The following is a 10,944-nucleotide window of genomic DNA, read 5'->3' as shown; positions in this document are numbered from 1 at the left end:
GCAAGAAAGAAACATCCCACAAAGTGTGCTTGTCAGCAGAGGTGAAAGATAAATAAAATTGATTATATACATAAATTCTAGCCCATTTTATAATTTGGTTATAAAATAAGACTACATATATGGATTGAATGAGCCCATGATGTTCCAGAGGGGGGAAAAAAAAGATTGATATAAAAATATCAACAAGACAAGTCTTTGTAAAGTTACTTAGCTTCAAAATCACAGAAATAATTCTATAGACATCCATGCAAAATAATCACTTAGGAATAGGAAAAAGAACTTAGGTTGGTCTCAAGCTTCCAGCTAAAATATGATAGAATGATATTGAGAAAATCCTCAACGAAAGAGAATGTGACTCAAGAATGTTATGCTCACGCAAGTTTTCAAGCATAAAGGTAGCCGAGAACCATTTTTAACATGGAAGAACTCAAGAAATAGAGTAAACATGAGCAATTCTGAAAAATTATTGAAGTTAAAATCAAGACAATCTAGAAAAGGATGTAAAAACAATGTGAAAGGACCGATATGATAATTAAATTTATTACATATAGGACTAAAGTTAAGGAGTGATTGGAATTATAGAACACACAAACATATATGCTTATATACATACAGAAAAATTGTGAAAAAAACCCAGAAACTCTTAACAGTGGCAGGTGGTGGAAGGAGGCAAGCACTGCTAGTTGCCTATCAATATTTATTTTCTATGTCTTTCTAACTAGCAAAACTATACTTTTATTTGAGGAGGCAATGCATTTGGCTAAAAATATTCACTTTTCCAAACTTCCTTTCAATCTAAGCTGTACCTATGACCTAATCTGGTTAATTAGATATGAGTAAAAGTAGTTAGATGGCTCTTCCAGGAAAGCTTTTTTAAAGGAAACAGACTTAGTTGGCTCTCATTTCCTTTTCTTCATGAACCTACCTGGAACATGAACTTGAGATTGGATGTTTAGTACCACAAGTTGACAAGCATGAAGATAAATATATACATGCTACAGTCATTAGGGTAGAAAAATGAATGAAACCTGGGTTTCTGATGGCTTCTCTGAGTTATAACCAGTTCTCGATTGCCTACCACTACAGTTCTTACTGCATAGAATAAACAAGCCCCTGTGTATTTGAGCACTATTAGTAGGATGTTCCATTATCTGTAGACAAATACATTCTAAAATCTTACTAGGGGACTAGAGATAGGGCATATGGGGAAAATATACTTTTCATTATACACATTTTGTACTATGAATGTGTCATTGTATGTAGAATATATTATTTTTAAAAATTATTTTTAATCTAAAAAATAGTAACAAAAAATACTTAATAATAAACAAGAGTACAGACCGTATATACATATATATAAAACACTAACATGTATGACCTTACTGAAATACATAAAAGAATACTTCGCATATAATAAGAAACTTAATAAGAGCTTAATTATCCCACAACAAAACAATATATATTTTTCTTTGAAATTTGGAGTTTTCAATCTTCATCTGGAAAAATAAATATATAAAAATAATCAATAAAATTCTGCAAAGAAGAGATAATAAAGAGGCTGTTAAATTACCTGGCATTAAAATGTATTCTAAAACTAGAATCATTAGAATAATAAGATATAAATACAAGAATAGACATACTTATCTATATGACATTATAAATGTCTCAGAAATCGATCTTAATCTATAGAAGAATGGAGTATATGATGAAATGTCATTGGACATCAATGAGAAAAAAAGGAATTTTTCGATGATGATGCTGAAAGTTTGTTGCCAATTTATAAAATTAAAAAAAAATAGGTTTCTTAGTTTGTATCATCCACCAAGAATAATTACAGATGGACTCAAGATATTAAGTACAGACTTCTCCTTCTAGTAAAATGGTGCACTAATTTAAATGATAAAATAAAAACAGATTTTTAAAAATGCATGATTGTACTCAAAGAAGAAAGAGAAAGGAAGAGGAGACAGAAGCAAGGAGAAATAAGCAATAGACACAAGCTGACCATCCAAAATCCATGAGAACTAAGGAAATTTAAGAAATCAAATTCTGAATGAAAGATAAAAATAGCAAATTTTAAAAGCATGGTAAATGGAAAAGATAAAACAAGATGGCAGTCATGAATTAAAGTATATCAGTAATCACCAATATAAACTGACTAAACTATCATGTTAAAAGACAGATACTCATAAAAATATATATTTTTAATGCTAGCTATGTGCTATCTACAATAAACCTACCTAAAACCTTTGGCAATATAATGACTGAACGTCAAAGGGTGAATAAAAATGCATGATTCACAAAATCAAAGCTGGGTCAGCTATGTGTATATCAGAAAAATTAACTTTAAAGTAAACGGCATTGTTAGAGAAAAAGAAGATTAGTTACATGGTAATAAAATAAGTAATTCACTAGAAGAATTGCTAATTCACCAATTATTAAATTTTATGAACTTAAAAACAAAGCTTCAAAAATACATGAAGAAAATATATGAAGAAAAAATAGAATGGAAAAAATGACAAACCTACAATTATAATGGGAGATTTTATTATACCTCTCTCAGTAACTCAAGAAGACAAAAATAGTAAGGCTACAAAAAATTGATCTACACAATTAATAAGAATTTGGTCTAACTGGCATACGTAATACCCCACACAAAGCAATCAGAAAATATAAATTCTTCAAGTTTATGTGGGTAATATGTAAACAGTAACCATTACTAGATTAAAACTTATCTTTAAAAATATATTTTTTTAAAACCCAGATATCACACAGAATAGGTTCTATGATTACGATACAATACAAATAGAAGGCATTAAAAAAAAAACTAACTCCCATTCATGATTTGAATACATTATATGAATTGTTAAAAGAAAACATCATAATGAGAATAATAAAAAAATTAAAATCTAATAACAATGAAAGTGCAATTAATTGTAAGTCAGGGGAGGCAGCTACAGCAGTATATAACTACAGCAGTACATAAATTTATAGACTGATATGTAGTCACTAAAGAAGATTACGCGTGTAAAATCTCAAGAAGTTAGAAAAAGAAGAATAAACCTAAAGGAATTAGAAAGACTGAAATAATAACACAGAGAGGAAATTAATGAAATAGAAAATAAAAAATAATAATACAGAAGATCAACAAATCAAATATTGGTCTTTTGGTAAGACTAGTAAAATACGGAAACAATTTAATAAATATGAGAGAAAAGTCATGTTAAAAATATAGGGAATGAAAAATAGGGCTATAATTAGAGATACATTGGAGGCTAAAATTTCATATGGAGATACCATAAACAACTTTATGCCAATAATGCATATACATATGACCTAATATTGATTTGATTGATTTGTATGCTTAAAACCTGTATAATTTTAACATAATTGGATAAAGAAGCTGTGGTACATATATACAATGGAATGTTACTCAGCCATAAGAAGAGATGAAATACTGCCATTTACAACAACATGGATGGACCTCCAGAGAATCATGCTAAGCAAAATAAGCCAGACAGGAAAAGTTGAAAATCAAATGATATCACTTATATGTGGGATATAAACCTAAAAGCAACTAATAAACAGGACAAATAGAGTCTCATGGACATGGACTATAGACTAGTGGTTACCAAAGAGTACGGGGTGGGGAAGGAGAGGGGAGGTAGACTTGGTAAAGGGGGTCAAATATAGGGGGTATGGGAGGATGAAGTGGGTAAATGGGATCAAATATATGGTAGCTGAAGGAAACTGGACTTTGGGTGGTAAACACACAATAGAATATACATATGACAAATTATAATGTACACCTGAAAATTATGTAATTGTATTAACCAATGTTACCCCAATAAACTTAATTTTTTAAATGTTAAAAAAACTATATAAGTTTATTAATCAATGTCTCTCCAACAAATTTAATAAAAAAAATAGAAAACATGAATTTTCTAAAAAGTAATTACCAAAACTGACAAGAAATGATAGTAAAAACTTGAATGTATCTGTATAACCAATGAAGACACTGAATAAAAGTTTTAAAATCTATACACAAAACTGCCAGGCCCAGACAATTTCACGATTTCTACCTAAATTTCACAGAACAAATATTTTATTTCTTATGCCCTCAAAGAACACATAGACACAATCATATACGGATTGTTTTAGAGCAGTGGTTCTCAAACGTGGCTTCACATTATAATCACTTGAGGAACATTTAAAAACATCAACGCCTGGTTCCACCTCCAGAGATTCTGTTTTATTTAGTGTGGGCATTATCAATTTATAAACAAAGAAAAGATCAAAAGTCTTCAAGTAACTTAAATGTGCATCTGGGAATTACTGAACTAGTGAATAAAATAATAAATAGATAAAGTTCACCAAGTCACTGTTTAAGGCACATGTAAACTTGATCCGAAAACCTCAACATGGACAGTATACAAAAAAAAAAATCATAAGTCAATATCATTTATAATATAGATGCAAACATTCTAAATAAAATATTAGCAAGCTAAATAAATCATGCATTAAAAACACATGGTGACAATGTGTGGTTTAACCCAGGAATGTAAAGTTCTTTAAATATTAGAAAAAATGTTACTATAACTCGGCATTTTAACAGATTAAAGGGGAAAAATCATATGATAATGCAGATACAGATTTTCTTTTTTAGAAAATCTAAAGCTTACTCAAGAGTGAAATGACTTTTAACAAACTACAAATATATGAGATCCTCCTTAACCTGATAAAAGCTAGCAACCCTAAAACAACAGCAGACATATTACTTATTCGGAAAATATTCAAAATACGGCATTCCTTTAAAGTTAAGAAAATAACAAGAATGACACTATTGCTGCTTCTCTTAAGTACATACTAGAATCCTAGTTGGTGTAAAAAGACAAAGAAAATAAGTCTACAGAATGAACATGAAGAACCACAATTGCTATCATTATCAGATTACAATGCTATAAAAAACAACCTGTATGGAGAGTTGTACCATACTTTAATTGGGAGAAAATATTTTATAGATGACAATTGTTTATAAGTTAATCAATAAATTCAAGAGAATTCCAATTTAAGTTCCAAAAGGATATGTCACAGAAAGGGACAAGCTGATTCTGAAATTTATTTAAAGACAACAGAAGTCTATAAATGATCAAGAGAAAGCAAAGAATAATAGAAAAGAGAGAGAACTTGCCCTATAGCAAGAACCATAGAGCAAGATTCATTATAAATCTATAGTAATTAACACAGTGGTTATTGAATTAGAGATAAATAAAACAACATAACAGAATAAAAAGCCTAGAAAAAGACTGATATTTATATCGAAACTTGATATATGACACAGATAGCATTACTACTCAGTGCGAGCAAAATATATGATTCAATAAATGGTGCTGTGACAATTTGCTATTTATTTAGAAAAAGACAATGAAAACCTGACTACGCACCATACAGAAAAATAATTCCATGTAAATCAAATACCTAAATTAAAATACAAACTTTAAAATTTTTAGAACATGAAAGCAGTTGGAAGTCAATGAAGATTTTAGAGCTGAGACAGATGGTAGGAAGACAGTGAATGATTTTTACAAAGAAACATGTCTAACCAATGTATTGTATACTTGAAACTAATAATAAAATAAAATTTAAAAAAGATTAATCTTCTAGCAAGGTGGAGGATGGATGGGGGACTGTTAGGACATCAGGGAGAAAACATGAAAACTAGCTGCAAAACTATTCTATATAAATAGTCTGAGATTAAATTGACCTAGGTCTGGATTGATATAAGGCCTTGAACCTGAAAAGGAAAGGAGACAAGCTAAAGACATTATTAAGAAAATAAAGCCGCTCAATTATTTTGCCCATTACCTTTTATTTGTCCACCAAAATGAAGAGTTAGCTCTTCAAGAACTGTTTTCCCATAGCTTTATGAACATTTGTTCATACTATAGTACACCAAAATGTTCTGGTAACATGTTTGTTTCTTCTTCACAAATTATTATTTTTAATTTATTCATTTTTGGGGGAGGTGACATTGATTGGATTTGGTTAATCATTGTCACCGCCCCCAAAATAAATTAATTTAAAAATAAAATAATATATAAAAAAGTTAATTTCTTAAGAATGCCCTAATTTCTCTTTGTGTGCACGTGTGTGTGTGTGTGTGTGTGTGTGTGTGTGTGTCTAATCATAATGGTGCTTAGAACTAAAAAGAGGTAGCAGACACTGTTGGGGAGGTATATTTCATATACCTTATCTTCTAATCTCCTATACTTGTGCCATGACAGCTCTATTTATGAATGTACCAGTGAAATCTTCAGCGATGATTGCTATATTCTTATTAAGGCAGGAAAGTGGACTCAGATACTTTTAAGAAGAGTTAGAAAGAAAAGGAGTTCTAAGTAGTCTTAAATCTATCTCAGAATCAGTGTGGAATAGTGGTTTCCAAAGGATGTGGGATATGGAGTCAGATAGCTTGGATTTGAATCTCAGCTCTGTCATGTGGATTTGAATCTCAGCTCCTTGAGCCTCAATTTAATGTTGAATGAAGATAATAATACTGGCCTAGCAGAGTTCTGAGAATTAAATAAGACAATGTGTGTGAATCACTTACAACAAGGCCCAATACATAGCTCTCAGTAAAAGTAGTAGTAGTTGTTATTATTGTTTTTGGTGGTATTGTGCTGGTTTCCCGTAAATTCAGTTAACTAATAATTTACTATATTCTAGCCACCCATACCTAATGGCAATCCCAGTGTAAATACGAGAGAAAACATGTCACAGAAAAGAAAATATGACTTTGGTTCTCCTTCCTGAGCCACACATCACCTCCATGGTGTTTTCGTCCCCTCTTTAATTCTAAACACTATTATTTTCACACAAACACACACACAGACACACACACAGACACACACACTTGAATTAGGCCTGAGAAGGCATGCTGGCTGTGATCAATTGATAGTTGCTGCCTGGGATAATTTGTTGTGAAGGATCCTGAGATTGCAACGAGAATCAACATTTAAAAGTAGCATGATTAATCTCTGTATCTATGAGTTTGTTTCTGTCTTTGACAGATGGGAGGGGGTGGGGGCTGGGTGAAAAAAGGTGAAGGGATTAAGAAGTGCACATTAGTAGTTATAAAATATTCATGAGGTTGTAAAGTACAGCATAGGGAATATAGTCAATAATATTGTAATAACTATATCAGGCTAATCAGGAGGATCGCTTTGTAAATTACATAAATGTCTAACCACTATGTTGAAACTAATATAAAACATTAAATGTCAACTGTCATTTAAAACTAAAAGAAATAAAAAATTAAAATTAAAATGAAGGAAAAGTAGCATGATTGATTAGTAATTCCTGTCAAGAGCTTAGATGAGTAAGCGACAGTGACATGATATATATTTGGCATCTATGTCCTTAACTCTACTGGCAAGAAATAATAGATCATTAACACTTCAGTATGATTTTTATCTGTCTTTTTTCCTTTTTATTTAATTTTTGGAGCAGAACACATGCTTGCTAAGTTTTAGGTTTATTGTGGAATAAAAGTCTTAGCTTCCTATTAAATAAATTTCTGGCATTAAAAAGCAAGTGAGAGAGAGATTTGATTGGAAGGACAGCATTGCCTTTCTAAATTACATCATATGATACAATGACTTGCTTTACTTTTGCTTAAACTGATCCTTAATATTCATGGTTCCACAAACTTATTTGCCTTAGGCAAATGTAAGATGTCCCTTAACAAACTTCTCTTAATAAAAGCTTCACTAACAACCAAAGAGATGACATTGTATATTCATACAACGAGTACTAATCAATAATTTGAAATGAAGGAACTACTGATATATGCAACAAACATGAATAAATTTCACATATACTTTGCTGAGAAAAAGGCCAGACACAAAAGTACATACTATATGAATGTATGTATGTATGTATGTATGTATGTATGTATGTATGTATGTTTGTATGTATGTATATGTATATATACATATGTGTGTGTATGTGTGTGTGTATATATACAGTTTCTAAAATATGCAAAACTGCTCTACAGTAGTTCTCAAACTTGGTCATGCAACAGTCACCCAGAGAGCTTGTTATAATATAGTTTCCCTGACCTCATTCCCAGGGTTTCTAATTCAGTTGATCGAGGTGGAGCCTGAGAATTTGCATTTCTAACAAGTTCCTAGATGATATTGATGCTGTCAAACCTGGGTCCACACTTTGAGAAGCACTAATATATGATGATAGAAGTCAGAATAGTGGTTACATTTTGTGGGAGGGAAAATGATTGGTGTTGCCTGGAAAGGAGCACAAGCAATCTTTCTGGGATGATGAAAATGTTCTATACTTGGGTGGCAGTCATGTAGGTGTATACATAGGTGAAATATCCAGCTGTATCCTTCAGATTTGTGTCTTTTACTGCATGTAAATTGTGCTTTTAATTAGAAAGAAGAGAATGAGGTTCAGAATCAAACAAATGAAGTTTAAATTCCCAGCTCTGCCACTTACTGATTGCAACATTTGGCAAATTATTTCATGTGTCCAAGCCTTACTATTTTCATATATGAAATAGGGTTCATGATACTACTACCTCAAAAGGTTATTGTGAGAACCTAATAAAATGATCCTTGTAAGGTGCTGAACACAATGTTCGCCACAGAGTAAACACTGTAAATGTTTGTTTATTTTTAAATGAGTCTAAATTAAAGGGATTTAATTTAGATTTAAAGTTTCAGTTTAAGATTTAAAGTTGTCTCTGTCTCTCTGTCTCTCTGTCTCTCTGTCTCTCTGTCTCTCTGTCTCTCTCTCTCTCTCTCTCTTCTGTCAATGCAGCATATTGTCAATACACACATGCACACTCCTGTCCCTCTTCTCTATTTGCACTGGCATTCTTCATCTTAGAAAAGCCTTCATTATTTAACATCACTTTGACCACTGGAGTTGCTACTGAAACAAAACTATTTATTTCTTCATAATAATGCGAGACGGTCCTGACCTGGAACCATCTGTCTCCCTGCTCAGCAAATGAGCAGGTGTATCAATCGAGACAGGTGCATCTTGGTGCTCACCATGAGCACAGAGTGTTCTCTGAATGTTACTGCAAGTCCCTGCACTAGGTAAACCACCTATGAAATCAAATTCAACTTGGAGAAATAAGTTATAAATATCACTCAATGAAGACACCTCTCTGAAGAAATAATCCAGGCAGTAGTTAGCTCCAAGGACACGAACTGAAGGCAAACATGTCCAGGTCACAGATTCAAGCTCTTTGTCTCTGTTTGCAGTGCTGCTGCAACTCACAGCCTCCATATTTCTTGCCTTTAGGCTATTTAAATACTGCTAGTTCTCAAAATTCACTCTAATATGGACATTTATCTGATTAACTACTGCACTTCTCACATCACAATATCAGGTAAACTACAGCATTTAGCTAGATTCCAGAAATATTGACTGAGCCCTTTCTCTGTGCCAAGAACAGAACAGAGCTGCCTGATACAGTTACAGACCCATAACATACCTGATCTCTATCCTTGAGTGTTCTATGAATGGAGTAAGAAAGCTATGTAAGTAGACAATGATAAATAAAGCAAAGTGTATTAAAGTAACACTGAAGAGAAATATCTGAATCTATATTGGAAGGAAAGAACTATGGGGGAGTGCTAAGAAATGCTAACTGGGACAAATCATCTTTTAAGAAATCTTTAAAATCAAAGAAATGGCTAAAGGCAGAAGCTCATGTCATCATAAAGAAAGAATAAACAAGATATTGTTTAAATGTTTGGATTGGAATAAGAAAGGAAGTTTAAGCACCAGATTTTATGTGCAGGCTGGTATGAAATATCCCAGAAGATGATTAAGGAATAATGGGCATGGTTGGGCCTAGAAACAAGCATGAATATAGCTGTTTTGTCAAGTGTCAGAGCTTTTCTAGGACAGAGTTGAATCAAGGTTCTTCTCTGACACAGCTTTTTGTGTGTTTCTATCACACATGACTCAACTCACAAATTAACTTTCAAATTAAGTGATGTTTGTATTGAACTGAGAAGGACTTTAAAAACAGCCCCGTGATACACAGTTCAGAAAGCTATAGACACCTATGAGTCCTGCTCTGTTCTTCCTCACTGCATCTCCACACAACTAAGGGAAAAAAATTATGAATTAGAGAATTGAAGAGCCAAGAAGAGGTACAATAAAATATGTTGCTTTTGAAGATTAATTTTGTGCTTATTAGTGGTGAAAAATCATCTTTGCTTTTATTATGGAGTCCTGCAGTTGATTAGACAGACTGAAGACTCGTAATTTTTTTTTTTTTAAACCTACAGTACCTGGTCTTCCTAGGCGGTCTCCCATTCAAGTACGAACCAGGCCCAACTCTGCTTAGCTTCCGAGATCAGACGAGATCGGGCATGTTCAGGGTGGCATGGCCATAGACAAGACTCATAATTTTTTCCGAGTGTTTTTATTAAAATTAATAAGGCATTTTGTTTTTAACAAGATTATTATGCAATTGCACAGCACATTTTCCCACCTAGTTGTTTTATGAGATTTTTTTCCTGCAGATAGGTCTGTTATATAACCCTATCCTTGGCCCTATATAATTGATCACGTCACAGAGGTACTAACTCACTGTCATCCAAGTAAGCATGTGAAATGCCATCTCTGAAAACTGGGGTCTATTCTCAAGATTTTATTGAGAGTCCAATTATTCATCATCTGGCCAATTAAATGATACCCTTGGAAAGCTGTCTGGCCAAATTAAATATTTTTTTTTCCTTTCTACACATGTTCAGAAAGGAAAAGCTGACCAAATTTCACCAGTACTTTATATGAAAGTTATGAGATAATGGAGAAACATGCAAACAAAAAGCATCAGGAAGTAAAATTGGTGTACATGTATGTGTGTGTGTATGTGTGTGTTTAGAAAAAGGTGAAGGGGAA

At 32.4% G+C, this 10,944-nt stretch overlaps 1 pseudogene; it reads right to left on the bottom strand.

Annotated features, from left to right (window-relative positions):
* Positions 1-10,319: 10,319 nt before the first annotated feature.
* LOC120599891 (uncharacterized) lies at positions 10,320-10,438 on the bottom strand (annotated as a pseudogene).
* Between the last annotated feature and the right edge of the window lie 506 nt (positions 10,439-10,944).

The sequence above is a fragment of the Pteropus medius genome, unplaced genomic scaffold, assembly GCF_902729225.1.
Source record: "Pteropus medius unplaced genomic scaffold, Ma_sr-lr_union100, whole genome shotgun sequence".
NCBI lineage: Eukaryota > Metazoa > Chordata > Mammalia > Chiroptera > Pteropodidae > Pteropus > Pteropus medius.
The sequence above is the reverse complement of the archived record's forward strand: the minus strand, read 5'-3'. Positions and strand labels throughout refer to the sequence as shown.